Raw genomic sequence first — 12975 nt, 5'->3', positions numbered from 1 at the left:
CTCTCCATAGCTAGGTTTGAAATACACATCTTTCAATAAGACCACCTCAAACACTCACAAACTTAGATGAAATGCCTCTTCATCGTTACTGGGGAAGGTAAGCCTAAAGATCTAAAATTGAAACTAAGTGGGCTGGTTTCATTTTCTGTTTTCAGTGAATGTCCACAGCAAAACCAATGAGACATATGATTACACATCATGTGTACAAGTCAGTCCAAATACTTAAATCCCTAATTCATATTGTTTCAGAATTTGGACTACATGTCTTGCCTGGAGACACAGAAAAGCTCAAAATCCCCAAGCAATGAAGTTGCATTTTGGGCATACCCTAATTAGCTGCATGTAAACTGATGTGTCGACAGAGCCTTGAGCATCACAGCTCACATTAGTCCAGGCCTGGATGCCCTCCATGCAGACCAAATCAGTCCAGCTTTCCTAATTGTTTCAAGCATGGCTGACAACACAGGCAGGGCTGCACTGTGCTCAAGAACTGCATTAGCTCATTTAGATAACACCAAAAATCCATGCATGGCATCAGCTTGCTCAGTATAATCCATGAAGAGTTCCTCATCTTGGAAAGTGGGAAGCTGGGAGCTGAACTCAGCTGCCCGCAGTCATAGACCAGTACTTTATGAGTGGATAGCTTAGGTATTCCCCCCTTTTATTCAGTCAATTATTTTGAACAGCCAACTACTCTTTGCAAAGCTAGGAGTGGGAGTGGATGGTTTCAGCACTGCAAGGCTGGAACACCTGTAGCTGGGTACACAGTGTGTTCTCTGTATGTGTGACTGTATGCAAAGGCAGGGAAAATGAGAAATGTATTCCACAGGAGCTGTTCAATGGCCAAAGCAACATCATGTTCAAGCAGCACAAAACCTCAATTGTTTCTCACCATGATATTAGGGTAGAGAATGACTGACAAACAAGAGAGCATTTGACTGAGCAATGAGCAGCACTCTCTGCATGAGTCTCACTAAATCTGGGCTTCCAAGGACTGAGCAGTACCCACGTCATTCCCTTCAATCACAACAGCTCTTCCCTTCATTGATTACTATTAATGATGGCTGAGCAAGCTGGATGAAGACAGTAACTGATTCAGAAGATTGACCTTGTTTGAAAGGGTAGTAACAAAACTGATGGTCACAGAGGAAGGCATCTGAAAAACAAGTAGCCCCTTTAATAAGGCAAATATTATATTCAAGAAGAGGTCTCCACAACAGAAAATGGCACATATGACTCAAGCCTCCTTCTATACCACTATAAACCTGAATTATCTATCCTTTTCTTCTACCTAAGAACTACCATGCATGCACCTGCATTTTCTGTTAATTTTTTATGGGTGGCAGAAAGGATTCTCCAAATATTCACCTCCCCAGACCCTGTCAGATGACGAACTGATAGTTAGGGCACAGTGTCACTTATTTCCACACATCTGGGACACGTGCACAGTTAAAGCACTGTTAAAACCCTCACTATTGAGAAGCTAGATAGATGAACAGATGAGGCCAAGTGAAAAAGTCATCCACTGTCTACTGTTTTCCGATCCTGAGTAGGACGTGTGAAAAAATCAACAGCGTTAACTTTTCCTCTCAGGCAGTAGTGGTTTAAGTTGCCTATCTATAAGAGTCACATCAACATGCCAAATAAAGAAAAGTCTTTGGATTACCAACTTTTTTTAATCGCTGAAAGTAGGATCTTTTTGATTTAGGGACTTCTGTGCTCCATTGCCATCCTTGTTTCTCTGCATATAGAGGCATGTCCAGGGCTGTCTTGATCACTGAGGGAGAGGTTCATTTTCAGGAAGAAATCCTGTGCCCAGTAATTTTAGTTGCCAATTCGTAGCCCTGCTAGTCACCTGTAAAAATGATGTAATTGTTTTTTTGCTGCAGTCAGGAGTAGCAAGAGGAAACTGTCTCTACGCAGCAAAGGAAATGTTTTGGTGGGATGGCAGGAAAAGTGGCACAGAATTATGAATGCTTGCATCTGGACTGCAGTCATAAGTGAAACTCTGCTGCCACCAGCTTGTCTGGGCTTTCTTTTTGCTGGTAACAAGGTAATTCCACATTTTACCAGCCTTACGTGTTCAGCCCCTCCTTAATGTATTTCCTTGTGGTTTGGCACCGAGCCACAGAAGTTAGAACCATCTCTGACACACTAAGATGGAGATGGAGGTTCAAGGAAGGTGTCAATCAAGCTGGAACATTCTGCCTCATACAGAGATCTGGATATCTTTCAAGTTCAGGTAAGGTTTATTTATGTCTCTAAAATCTAAGTATAACACCATAAACAAATACTATGCCTTGGCGGGGGAAGGAGAAGCAGAGGGGAAATAATCTAAAATCCCACCCCTGTTAACATTATTTTACAGTAAACTTCAAAAATAGCACTTGCTTACAAGGAAGAAGTAAAAGAAGACACATCTTTCTGTACCTTTCAGAGCTAATGGACTAAGAGAAGTGACAGACAGATTATAGTTTAGAAAGCTGTATTTTACTTGATATTTTATTTAAAATTTTTTGAGTGTGAAATATCTATCTATAGAATGCCCTCTTGTATAAGGGCATGCCTGTCTGCCAGATAAAGCAGCGTGAAGTTCAGAGAAAAATGTTTTGAAGCCTCCTAGGAGAAAACAGTTCTACCTTAATGAAGTCCATTATGGGCCTCAGCTTTCAGTATGAGGAGGAACTTTTAAAACACATCTAGCAATGAAAATGAAACTCTCTCATGGAGTGTAAAAGTTGTGACAAGCCAGCTACAGATGGAAATGACAAGGTTTTGCCTGGCACAGACAGCTCAGAAAACATTCCAAAATGTACTGGAGCCACAAGGTGTTACTTGATTTCAATCAGGCTCAGTGAAATCAATTGCAACTGGAAATGCATCAGCTGCAACATGTATTTTTAACAAGGTAAGAAATACATGAGAATGATTTTCTCTTGGCATTATCCCTTCAAATGTACTGCATGAAGCTACCTGACTGAGGCTGTAAGACTATTTTTATAGTTAGGATAGAGGTATAAGACTCAGGAATGCAGGTTTGCTTTCCAGCTCTACACTGCCCAATTTCTGCTTGAGATATTGTATATTTTTTTAATGCTTCAGATCCCCCTTTGAAAAGTGAAACCAATATTTTTTCTATTTCTTTATGTGATTGTGCTTGTATAGCGTGGGGTTTCCTCATAGTACAATGGAAATTTGGCTTTACCTTCAGGTTTCCATGTTAATAAATGTGAGAAGAATAAACAAAATGCAGTACCATTCTGAGTTAATTCAAGATGGTGCCTCCTGCTGATGTTCTATTGCTTGGAAAAGAAGACAATGAAGAAAATTACCCTCAGCTGAGAGTTTTACTTTTCACATTCTGAATACACAATTCTTGAAACTTGTTAGGAATAAAGGAAAGCCAAGCTGACAGATTAAATATGACAGCCATGAAACTGAATCTTTTGGCAATAGTAGATTTCATAAGGTCTTCAAACTAGTCATCACATCCTTTATGACCAAAACATTTCTAGGTCCCAGTGGGACCAACAGGCAAAGAACTGAAATCCCCCATTGAAAAACTTTTTGTCAGATAAAAAGAAACAAAAGGTTGGCACTCTCTTACCTGGAAGAGTAACTTAACCCTTAACCGACACGATTTTAAACATGTGTGTTTTACAGATCTCAAACAAGTTCAAAAAACTAAACCCAAACTCTGCCCAGATTTTTACATCATGATGGAACAAGTGATGTTGACCTGCCATGTAAGGGGAAGGTTCTCAGGTTTTTACACCATACTGGACACATACCTGTCCAGTATGATTCTGCACAGATACATACTCTTTCCCACTGTAAGAATGTTATATGAGATTTCTAGTGGGCTTCCATGCAGCTTCAATGAGTGTTTTGAGTTCTCTTCTACCATCACAAACTAACAATGCCTTGCTTCCAAAAAAATGAATTGTGCTCTGTAAATCTGCTCTGAAGTTCATACAACGGTGACCACAGATACCGATTCACAAAGCAATTTTGAGTTTTCTTTGGCAAAAATCCTAATGCAAGGGTTTCCCCAAGAGCCCCTTCTGTGTTTGAAAACCAAAGGAAAAAAACCAACATCTTTCTAGATGCTAAGGATTGGTCTCTTCTGTTTGTTCATAAACTCTCGCACTGACAGTGCAAAGACTGACTGATTTGGAACATTAGAATAGCAGTGTTACTCTTCTAGAAATCCTTTACATGGCAATTCATCTTTGTTTGTATTGCAAGCATCTTTGTAGTATTTGCAAGCAGAACGTAGCCTCATAATTTCTATGAATTCTCTCCTTCCCTCTCATATATTATCTTCATCTTGCAGACCTCTAAACTCAAGTCATTTTATTATTGATGAGCAGGATTTGTATAATGTTTGTCAAGAGATTTGATCTGAAGGATCATAAAATTCATGTCATAATTTTTTCAGCCAATACTGCTATGCAGGCCTCTCCAGTGTGAAACAGAGTTGCCTGAAGATGCCTTGCAAATTAAGGGAGAAAGGGAAGAAGCTTGCAAGAGCATGAAAGTTAGTGCTATACACAAATGTAATTACTTATTTAGACCCCAAGTTTAGCAGTTTACATAAAATAGTTTTAGTTGCTCATAAAATTCCAACAGCTTTTAGCCAATTATAAAAAATTGTAGAATGTTTTTTCTGCAGACTACATGGCAGCACATCCCTGCAACACACAGCACAAAGACACCTGTCCAGAGGTGGGAGGAGAACTTTCCTGATCATGGCTCATGGACATTCTGCAAATATTGCCTTTTTCCCAACCTGGAAATTAAACTTGAAATAATTCTGGTAAGGAGGTAATATAAAAGAGGATCTTTATTTGAAGGCCTTCAGGGGAAGTCATGGAAAGATGTCCACAAAAGCCCACTTTCCCAGGGGTGAGTACATTTTTACAGGTTTTAGAAGATTACCAGACTTTATGAAAAGCACCAATTAGGAGTACAAGTGTTGATGCAATTCCCCCTCAGGTCAAGTCCCTTCTCCGGAGTTCACCCCCTCAGCACTAGTTGTACTTTGTCCATGAAAATGTATCTTGAAGAGTTGTTCTCAACCTTGGCAACCAAGAAGAACCAAGATAGCACTGCGGCCTTCTACCCCCTGGGAGTTGGAACTCTGGAATTTGTGTTGTCTTGCTACCTAGGGAAAGGCCACAGAAAATTACTGGGAAGTCTAGCTGCTAATACAATAAGCTACAAAGCTACAAGTATGTGTGCAAAGAATACAGAGAACCTGTAAAAGAAAAAGAGGAAAACACCAAAACAGCATCACAGGGCTTCCCTCCACAGCAAAATTCCCACACCTTCACTGGGGGATTTGAACCAAGACAAATGCCTAAACATATCTAAACTTTCTTTCACTCTCCCCATTTGACATTGGAAAGGTGATAAGGAATTTTATTGGGCCAGGAGAGGGTATATTTCCTGCAGAGTAATTTCTTCAGGCTACAGGACTTTTTTCCTCCATCCAGATCTCTTTGCCTGTCCAACCAACCAGCTATTGCACTTGTCAGTGAGCTCTGAGGCACAGCATCCTATTGAGTAGATGTCCTCAGACATTTTTGCAGTCCGGATGCATACAACCACTGACAAAACCTCCCACTGAGACTCTAAATCCCCAAAGTTAAGAGGACTAGGGAAAATATGCAGCCATTTGATTACCATGAAATCCTCCTCTGTAAGTGGTGCCCTGAGATGGGTTTGGCTCAATAGAACTCTTCAGAGTGACAGAGGGATGGGGCTGGGGAACACAAACCAAGGAGGGAGCACACAGCTCAGGTGGAAGAGTGTACCGGGGACTTTCCCCTCTACTTTAAAGTGTTTTGGTTCCCATCTCTGTAAAATATCTTCCAACACTACTCGGGGTGGTTTTGATCCCTCCAGGGCCAAAACATAATTTCACCCAGAACCAGATGTAATGAAGTATGGATGCAGGCAGTTTGTGTCGTTGCACTTCAGGCCAGAAAATGCCTCATGGAGATTATATTTAACAGTAAAAATGTAGACTCCGAGTTTCAGCAAAATCCCACATTGGCTGCTATGGTAATGAAAGGATGAACAACATTTTAAAATCAGATTATTTGAATTAAGCAAGTAGATACAGAATTCATTTTTTCTCCATTGCTGTCATGTTTGATGGATGGTCTCAGCTGATGGTGAATTTTCAGTTAGATTTAGGAGATTTACTTTTGTTGTGATAAAGGGATGATCTCATTTAGAGGCCCTTTCTGCATTCACTGCTCATTGTCTTTACACAACAGTGAAAACACAGTGCCTTAACCCACAAGAAAATGACAATAGTAGTAATAACGGTAATAATAACAGCAATCACCAAACAGCCTGGAGCCAGGAGGGAAGTAAAATGGTTTGTGTTTAGTTTTGGTCTTCACACTGGTAATGAACAAAACAAACAGGAAATGGGGCAGTTATGGAGACACATGCCACGTGCAACAGAACGGAATCCACTTTGAAATTTGAGTTAAGCAGGAATGCATTATGTCAGGAAATATTGGATTTGAGACCTACTACTCATGTCAATCATTTTAATTTTTTCGCATACATTGGAAAATATATCTTTCCCAGTGTGCAATATTTAATTAGACCTTCATGAGACTTTAAAGCAGGCTCCAAGGATTTTCATAACTCCATGTTCACATGCCAAATTTACATAAATGGAGACAAAGAGATTAAAAAAGCAGGGAATGTAATGAAAAATGCTGCCATCTAAGACCTTAGGAGGAACAAAAGGGATAAGAGGAAAAGATACTTAAGAAAAAAATATGAAAAAAGAGAACTAATAAAAGAAGTTTGTATGAAAATATATTTGAAGAAGAATCCTACCTTATGAATGCCTAGCAAAAATAATAGCTCTTTTAATCTGTAGATCTTGTTCTTTAAAGTGTAAAGAAAAGCTCACTATTGTAATTTTAATAAAAGGAGGAAACTGAGGTATCAAATTTTGATTGACCCAATGAGGACAGAAAACATATTGCACCTCACTCATCTCATCCTCTTTCTGTTGGCAAGTGGTTACCTCATCTATTCAGTTTTTCACAAAAATAAGTCCTAATCACCAACTTCTTTTGACACTGTCTCCAGAGGGGAGATCACTGTTAAATACTAATCTCCAGACAATGGCATTGCACTTTGTCTCCAACAAAGAACTTCTTTCAGGTCCATAGATACAGCTCATGAAACAATACATTAGACAATTAGAGACAAACTACCTCCACATTCTTCTCTCAGTCCCCAGAAAAGATTTTAGAACATTTTCCCACTCCTCTCTAAACACTAAAATCACCATGCCTGCATGGTGACTGCAGAGCATGGCATGGTATTCCCAGAATTTTCTCTCCACTTGAACAAAAAGGTTTCTATGGCTTTCTTACCTCAGGAACAGCAAAGAGGTTTGGTTCATTTTTCTCTCTCCTCCCACTGGCTCATGCTGGGATCATGTCTAAAGCCAAATCCAGATATTTACAGAATGCTTTCATTAGGCTGAGTTCTTGAAAGCCACTTTATGCGTTCTTTCAGGGTGCTCTCACCAACTGAGTCATCAGTGATGAAAAAGATGGGGGAAGTAAAGGGTAGAAACAAGCAGAGGGATGGCAGAATATATCATAAAAGTCATATCTTTAAAAAAAAAATGGATTTCAGTGGTAGTCATTTTCATTATGTACACCAGAGAACAGGGGCTAAGTTCATGAAATAAGGTGTGAAGCAATGAGTAAATAGTAGAGTTCAAGCAAGCAGAGGACTGGGTGAGAGCTGGCAGTTGAGCAGGACTGTACTCTGGAGAGTCAGAAGGCAGAGTCTGAGTGTTTTGCAACTCTAAATATTCCACCAGATTCCTGCTCCCCTTATACCTCTCTCTTGGTATCTCACATATAGCAGTAACTTAAGTCACTGAACAACATGAAGAAATTCATACAGAAGAGTTAATGAACAATTAAGATGATTCTCACAGCAGCATGTTGTGTTCCTGATATGGACCAAGACAAAAGCACCAACAAAAATTACACCAGTCAAGGTGAGAGACAATAAGAGCTGTGAAGGATGTCAATAGGTTTAAAATATTTGCAGTGATGAATCAAGAAAAAGCAATGTGATTTTAGCACTGATGATTGAAAAATAAAATGAAACTATATTGATGAGAAGGGAAAGGTGCCTAGATCTGCTCACTTAATTCAGATGTATATAGTGTGGAAGTACAGACTTTCTTTATACTGACCAGGCCTTCATTAACAGCACAGACAGTAGAGGGAGAAGTAGATCAAGATTTTATAATTTATGATGATTCAATCTCCTATTGCATATCTTCACTGGCCTTGCCAAGGTGGAGAACAATCAAATCATCTTTCTCCCATGGGGGATATGGACAACTTGTCACTAAATTTATTCCTGTTTTGTGAAGGTACCAAAGATCCACAGTGTTTATCAGTCTATCTGGCACTTATCCTGACAACTGGTGAATAGAGAAAAAGAATAGGTAGGACAGCGGAAGGATCCATCTGAACATAAGGAAGACCTTTTGTACTGTAGGGATAACTGAGCATTGCCATGGGTTTCTCAGAGAGATTGTAGTCTCCATCCATGGAGATACTGAAAAGCCATCTGAACAAAGTCCTAAGGAGCCTCCTGTGAGTGGTCCTGCTTCAATAGGAGAGACTAGTCCAGATGGCCCGCAAAGGTCTCTTCAAAGTTGTACCACTTCGTGATTCTGCAATTCCAGAAAAAAGTTAATGAGGGGGATTTCTGGCATACCTACCAGATTTTCCTACTTATCACTTTGAGTTTAGACAAGTCATTTTATCCTTTAATGCTTTTCTTCCTTCATCTGAAAATGGGGTCTAATTATATCTACTACCCGTGGACCACACTTCATTAGGAATCCACACACCTGCAAAAACCTGTGCACTGTTTATACCCTTGAGTGGAACATTGGTGATGCCCAGATTTTGTGGTTAGTTCAAGAATCTGTGGTAAATGTCACTCTCCCTTTCCAAAGCCCCTGGGATAGTTGGAAATCATAAGCCTTAACACTCCAAAACATTCACCTCATTCTCTGTGTAGGCTGGGGAATGCCACAGCTACCAGCCCTTTATGACTCCAAGACATTAAAATTTGTCTCATGTCATAATCCATACGCTTGGGTTGTTATTTTGTGTAGTTAAAATCTGAACATGCTTCCCTGCTGCAGATAATTAGTGATATGCACATGGGAGATGTTACAGCTCGTAGGACAGTCTTTGCTGCGACAGTTGACAGTGAAGGCAGTGCAGTCTGTTCCAAAGAGGGAAATGGGAGCAGGGCTACCAGGAATTGATTTTTGTCTTTATAAAGCTTCTTCTTATCCACATAAACTTACCTACTGCTCAGATTTGTTTGAAAGTATAGAATTAAATTTTTACTGGTTCCGTTTTATTGGAGGGAGGTTTAGGTACTTTATTACGCTCAGCACTCAAGTTAAAACCTCCATGAAACCTAACTCTACATCCATCTCTTGATGTTGTCAAGGTAAAAAGTATAAAGGGAGTTTACTGTTTACTTCTGGATGCTAAAGGGTTACATATTAGAAAAGACATGGGATATCTTCAGAATATTTGGGCTACAGCAGATTATGAGGACAGTTAAATCAGAAGTTAAAAAAATAATATTCAATATATAGTGATCTGTTTCAGTAATTCAGTGGAAAGGTAGAGTGAAGAAGTGATGCAGGTTTTTTGTAAAGATGATGATGATTAATGAGGCCATTAAACTGCTGATAGCCTGCTCCAGCCTTCCAGAAAAGTCCCATCTCTTTTTTTCCTTTCTTTCTAAACTATCAAAACAACTTTTCTGTTTAGATCTTTCTTGAAGAATAAGGTAGTCAAATTTCCACCTTCAAAATCTATTCATGAGACTCTGGTAGAGCTACAGGAGAGAAAGTTGCTTTCATAGAGAACAACTTTTTTATTCCATCTATGGGATATGGCTTCATTTTCCAGCTTCTGAGAAGACAAACCACAAATCAAAGCCCTTATGGACATTTATGAAGTGTTCCACGTGGCAAACAGAGAATTTGATGTTGTTTTACTTTTGTAGGCATGGAAGTTGATATTTGCATTGTAAGTAGAGTGGATATGTTATAAAAATGTTGCACACATTAAGACAGACAAAAATATTTTAATGGTCTATTTGCAATTTTTTATGCCCAGCTAATCAAGTCTATCACCTCCTTCTACTTCAACCATTCGTGATCACTTTTGGAAACAAGTTAATTAACCTGATAGGCCTGTTATGTGATTGATTAACCACGCTCAGTGGTTTCCATTTAGAGAGCAAAACTGTGAATCCCGGACCAACTCCTTGGAAACCTTCATCCCTGATTTTGAGGGCAGGCTAACAGACAGTGCCATGTCCAGTGCCCTTATCTGCACGCTGGTAGGGACACAGAGAAGTCCTCATCCTCCTCTTCCTCCCAGATACATCAAAGTTCTAAGGCCTTGGTATATGCCATGCACTGTACTCTGAAAATTTTTGGATCCTTCTGTCCTCACTGCTGGACCTTAGAAGTCACAACAAGTTTGCTCCACTGCCAGCTTAACCCACTTTCCCATTCTTAAAAGAATTAATCCCTGTATTTGCAATCAACATTATCCCTTAAAACTTGACTTTCATGTTTGGAACATTTGACCACTGATGTCCAGAGTCTTAACGTAACTTTATACAGCAGTAATGGTGTCTTAGCTGTAGATCACAGGCAAGTGTCATCAATATTTGATGACTTCAGAGGAAAGCGTTTTCCTCCTCATTATTTCCCTATTTTTGTTGTCCAGTTTTATATGCACCTAAGGTTTTCTGGCTAATTTTTATTTCATCTCTAATTTAAAGTTTTGAAAAATGTTTTCTTGTCACCTGCATACTAAAAACTGACTCAAAATACAGTACCTACTTGCAAATTTTTGTTTCCATGTGCCATGAGGTCTTGGATAAATGATCAAAATCACATCACTCGTTGTTATTATTCCAGTATAACTATCCATAGAACATGACTGAGAAAATGAGAAACTGCTGCCCTGTTAATCTTTTCAAAGTACTAAACTATAGCAATACCCTATCGTACGTGATTATTTCCTGTGACATCCAGCCACATGTTATAACAAAAAAAAAAAAAGGAAAAGCAAATTCAATTACTAGCAAATGAGAGGATATGCTTTATGTATGTGTATTAATCACATATATTGGCCTCCAAAACTTCAGAACTAATTGCTAGAAGCAGTAAGATAAACTTGATAGAGTTATACTAGCTGTGTAGAATTCTTCTCAACAGGATAAGCTGAGCATGGTATTGTAGGTGACACCATGATACAGGATCAGTGCTAGCACTAGAAAATCATCTCTTGTTAAGAGGCTTGACAAGGTGTGCCATACATACAAAATGTGGCATATATACAGTGTATACTACAAGTACAAATTCAGGGGGTTCAGGGATTGAAAGCAAGCTTTAGAGCTTTCAATCTATGCATAGGCATGTAGGCATAGACAGCATTGCTGATTCAAAGTGACACAGAACTAATACATTCATTTCCTTTCAAATCCATGTTTCTCTTCACAGCTTCTACCTCTGGATGTTGAGAGATTACACATTTCTGCAACTGTTTTTTTATGTGAGATTCAAGAAAAGATCATTTTTTTCAAAGGAGAAAAGGCATACTGAGGAGCTCAAGATTTTTTTGGGGTAGGGCTACCACAAGGAGAGAGCAAGACAAAAGAAAAAGAGGGAGAAAGGAGGTATCACAGTCTATGAAGAGAAAAACAGAAAACAAATATCAAGATGCATGAAGATTCACAAGGAAGGGATGTACAAAATTCATTTAAGGCTTATGCTCATCCTTTTAAATAAAAATAATTATCCTCCACAGGGGGGCTTTTACTTTTGGGTGGCCTCTGTCTTTCAAGGCACTGAAGCCAAGAAGGAACTCAAGTGTTTTCACAGCAGCAAGATTTCTTCTTTCCTGGCTTGCTCTTTTGCATAAGAGCATCTCATAAGCAAAAGCACAGATGATTGTCTTGTGAACAGACGGTCATTCAGCCCGTGTCCATGCGAAACTCTCAAAGTCATCAGGGCTGTGAAATGGAGAAATATCATTTGTTGTTATTGCCGGAGAGGGAATGAGAAAAGGAGGGGAGAAGACAAAAGTGAGAACAAACTTTGTCCTATTCAAAGTCATACAAAAAGTCAACAACCCAATAGTTTCAGAGGAAGCAAAAATCCCTGTCCTGAAATTATGGAGAACGAGGATATTTTCTGTTCCTTTTGCCTTAAAATTTCCCTTTGAAACTGTTTTACACCAGCACCATCAAAACCTTGGCAAACACAGAGGCAGAGGACAGACGTGAACCAAATTCATAATGAAGTGAGATAGAAAACAGGTGAGGACAGCTTTTTCCCTAGCTCTTACCAGCTTTGCAATGAAAGGTTTTCAGAGCTCTAATTATAAATCAAAGCTCAAGTTCTTCTGTGAATCACTGTTTGAAGGAGCTGCAATTTTGCCCTTTAAAGCTTTGCCTCAGCCAGGCAGCTGGATAGGGGAAGGGTGATTTTTCCATGTTTTATAAGGTGGGCAGAGAAGGACAGTCAGCTGCAGAGAATAAGGCAGCACAGCTGCCCCACATTAAAGAGAGGCAGAAAAAAAAAGCTGGTGAATAGCTCAGCCAGGTGGATTTATTTTCCTCGTCACTCAGCTGCTGTGGTAAAATCCTGAAGGCAAAAATGTGTCACTGCTGAAACAAAACCAAAACCTGTGAGCCCAGTCCATGACATAAATGTGTTGTGTGGGGAAAGATCACACACACATGCATACATGTAAGGAATCATTCAACTGACTCAGTCACTGGGGAGCATTAAGAACATTGCCTGGGAATTTTTAACTGTGCTTTTCAAGGGAGAAAATATTGGAGATAGTA

At 39.4% G+C, this 12975-nt stretch overlaps 1 long non-coding RNA gene across 3 annotated transcripts; it reads right to left on the bottom strand.

The window, feature by feature from the left end:
• Positions 1-1711: 1711 nt before the first annotated feature.
• Positions 1712-12657, bottom strand: LOC135297216 (uncharacterized). 3 transcript variants are annotated; one of them, XR_010359257.1, is made up of 5 exons: positions 12471-12657; positions 8927-12135; positions 8555-8746; positions 7416-7483; positions 4940-5167 (listed from the first exon to the last, which is right to left on the bottom strand). It is a non-coding gene; the product is annotated as an uncharacterized LOC135297216 (long non-coding RNA). The 3 variants fall into 3 exon arrangements; XR_010359258.1 differs by lacking the exons at positions 4940-5167; positions 7416-7483; positions 8555-8746 and adding an exon at positions 1712-1855 and having other exon boundaries at positions 12471-12656; XR_010359259.1 differs by lacking the exons at positions 7416-7483; positions 8555-8746 and having other exon boundaries at positions 4943-5167; positions 12471-12656.
• Positions 12658-12975: the final 318 nt, after the last annotated feature.

Source organism: Passer domesticus, chromosome 3 (assembly GCF_036417665.1).
Source record: "Passer domesticus isolate bPasDom1 chromosome 3, bPasDom1.hap1, whole genome shotgun sequence".
NCBI classification, from domain to species: Eukaryota; Metazoa; Chordata; class Aves; order Passeriformes; family Passeridae; genus Passer; species Passer domesticus.
The sequence above is the reverse complement of the archived record's forward strand: the minus strand, read 5'-3'. Positions and strand labels throughout refer to the sequence as shown.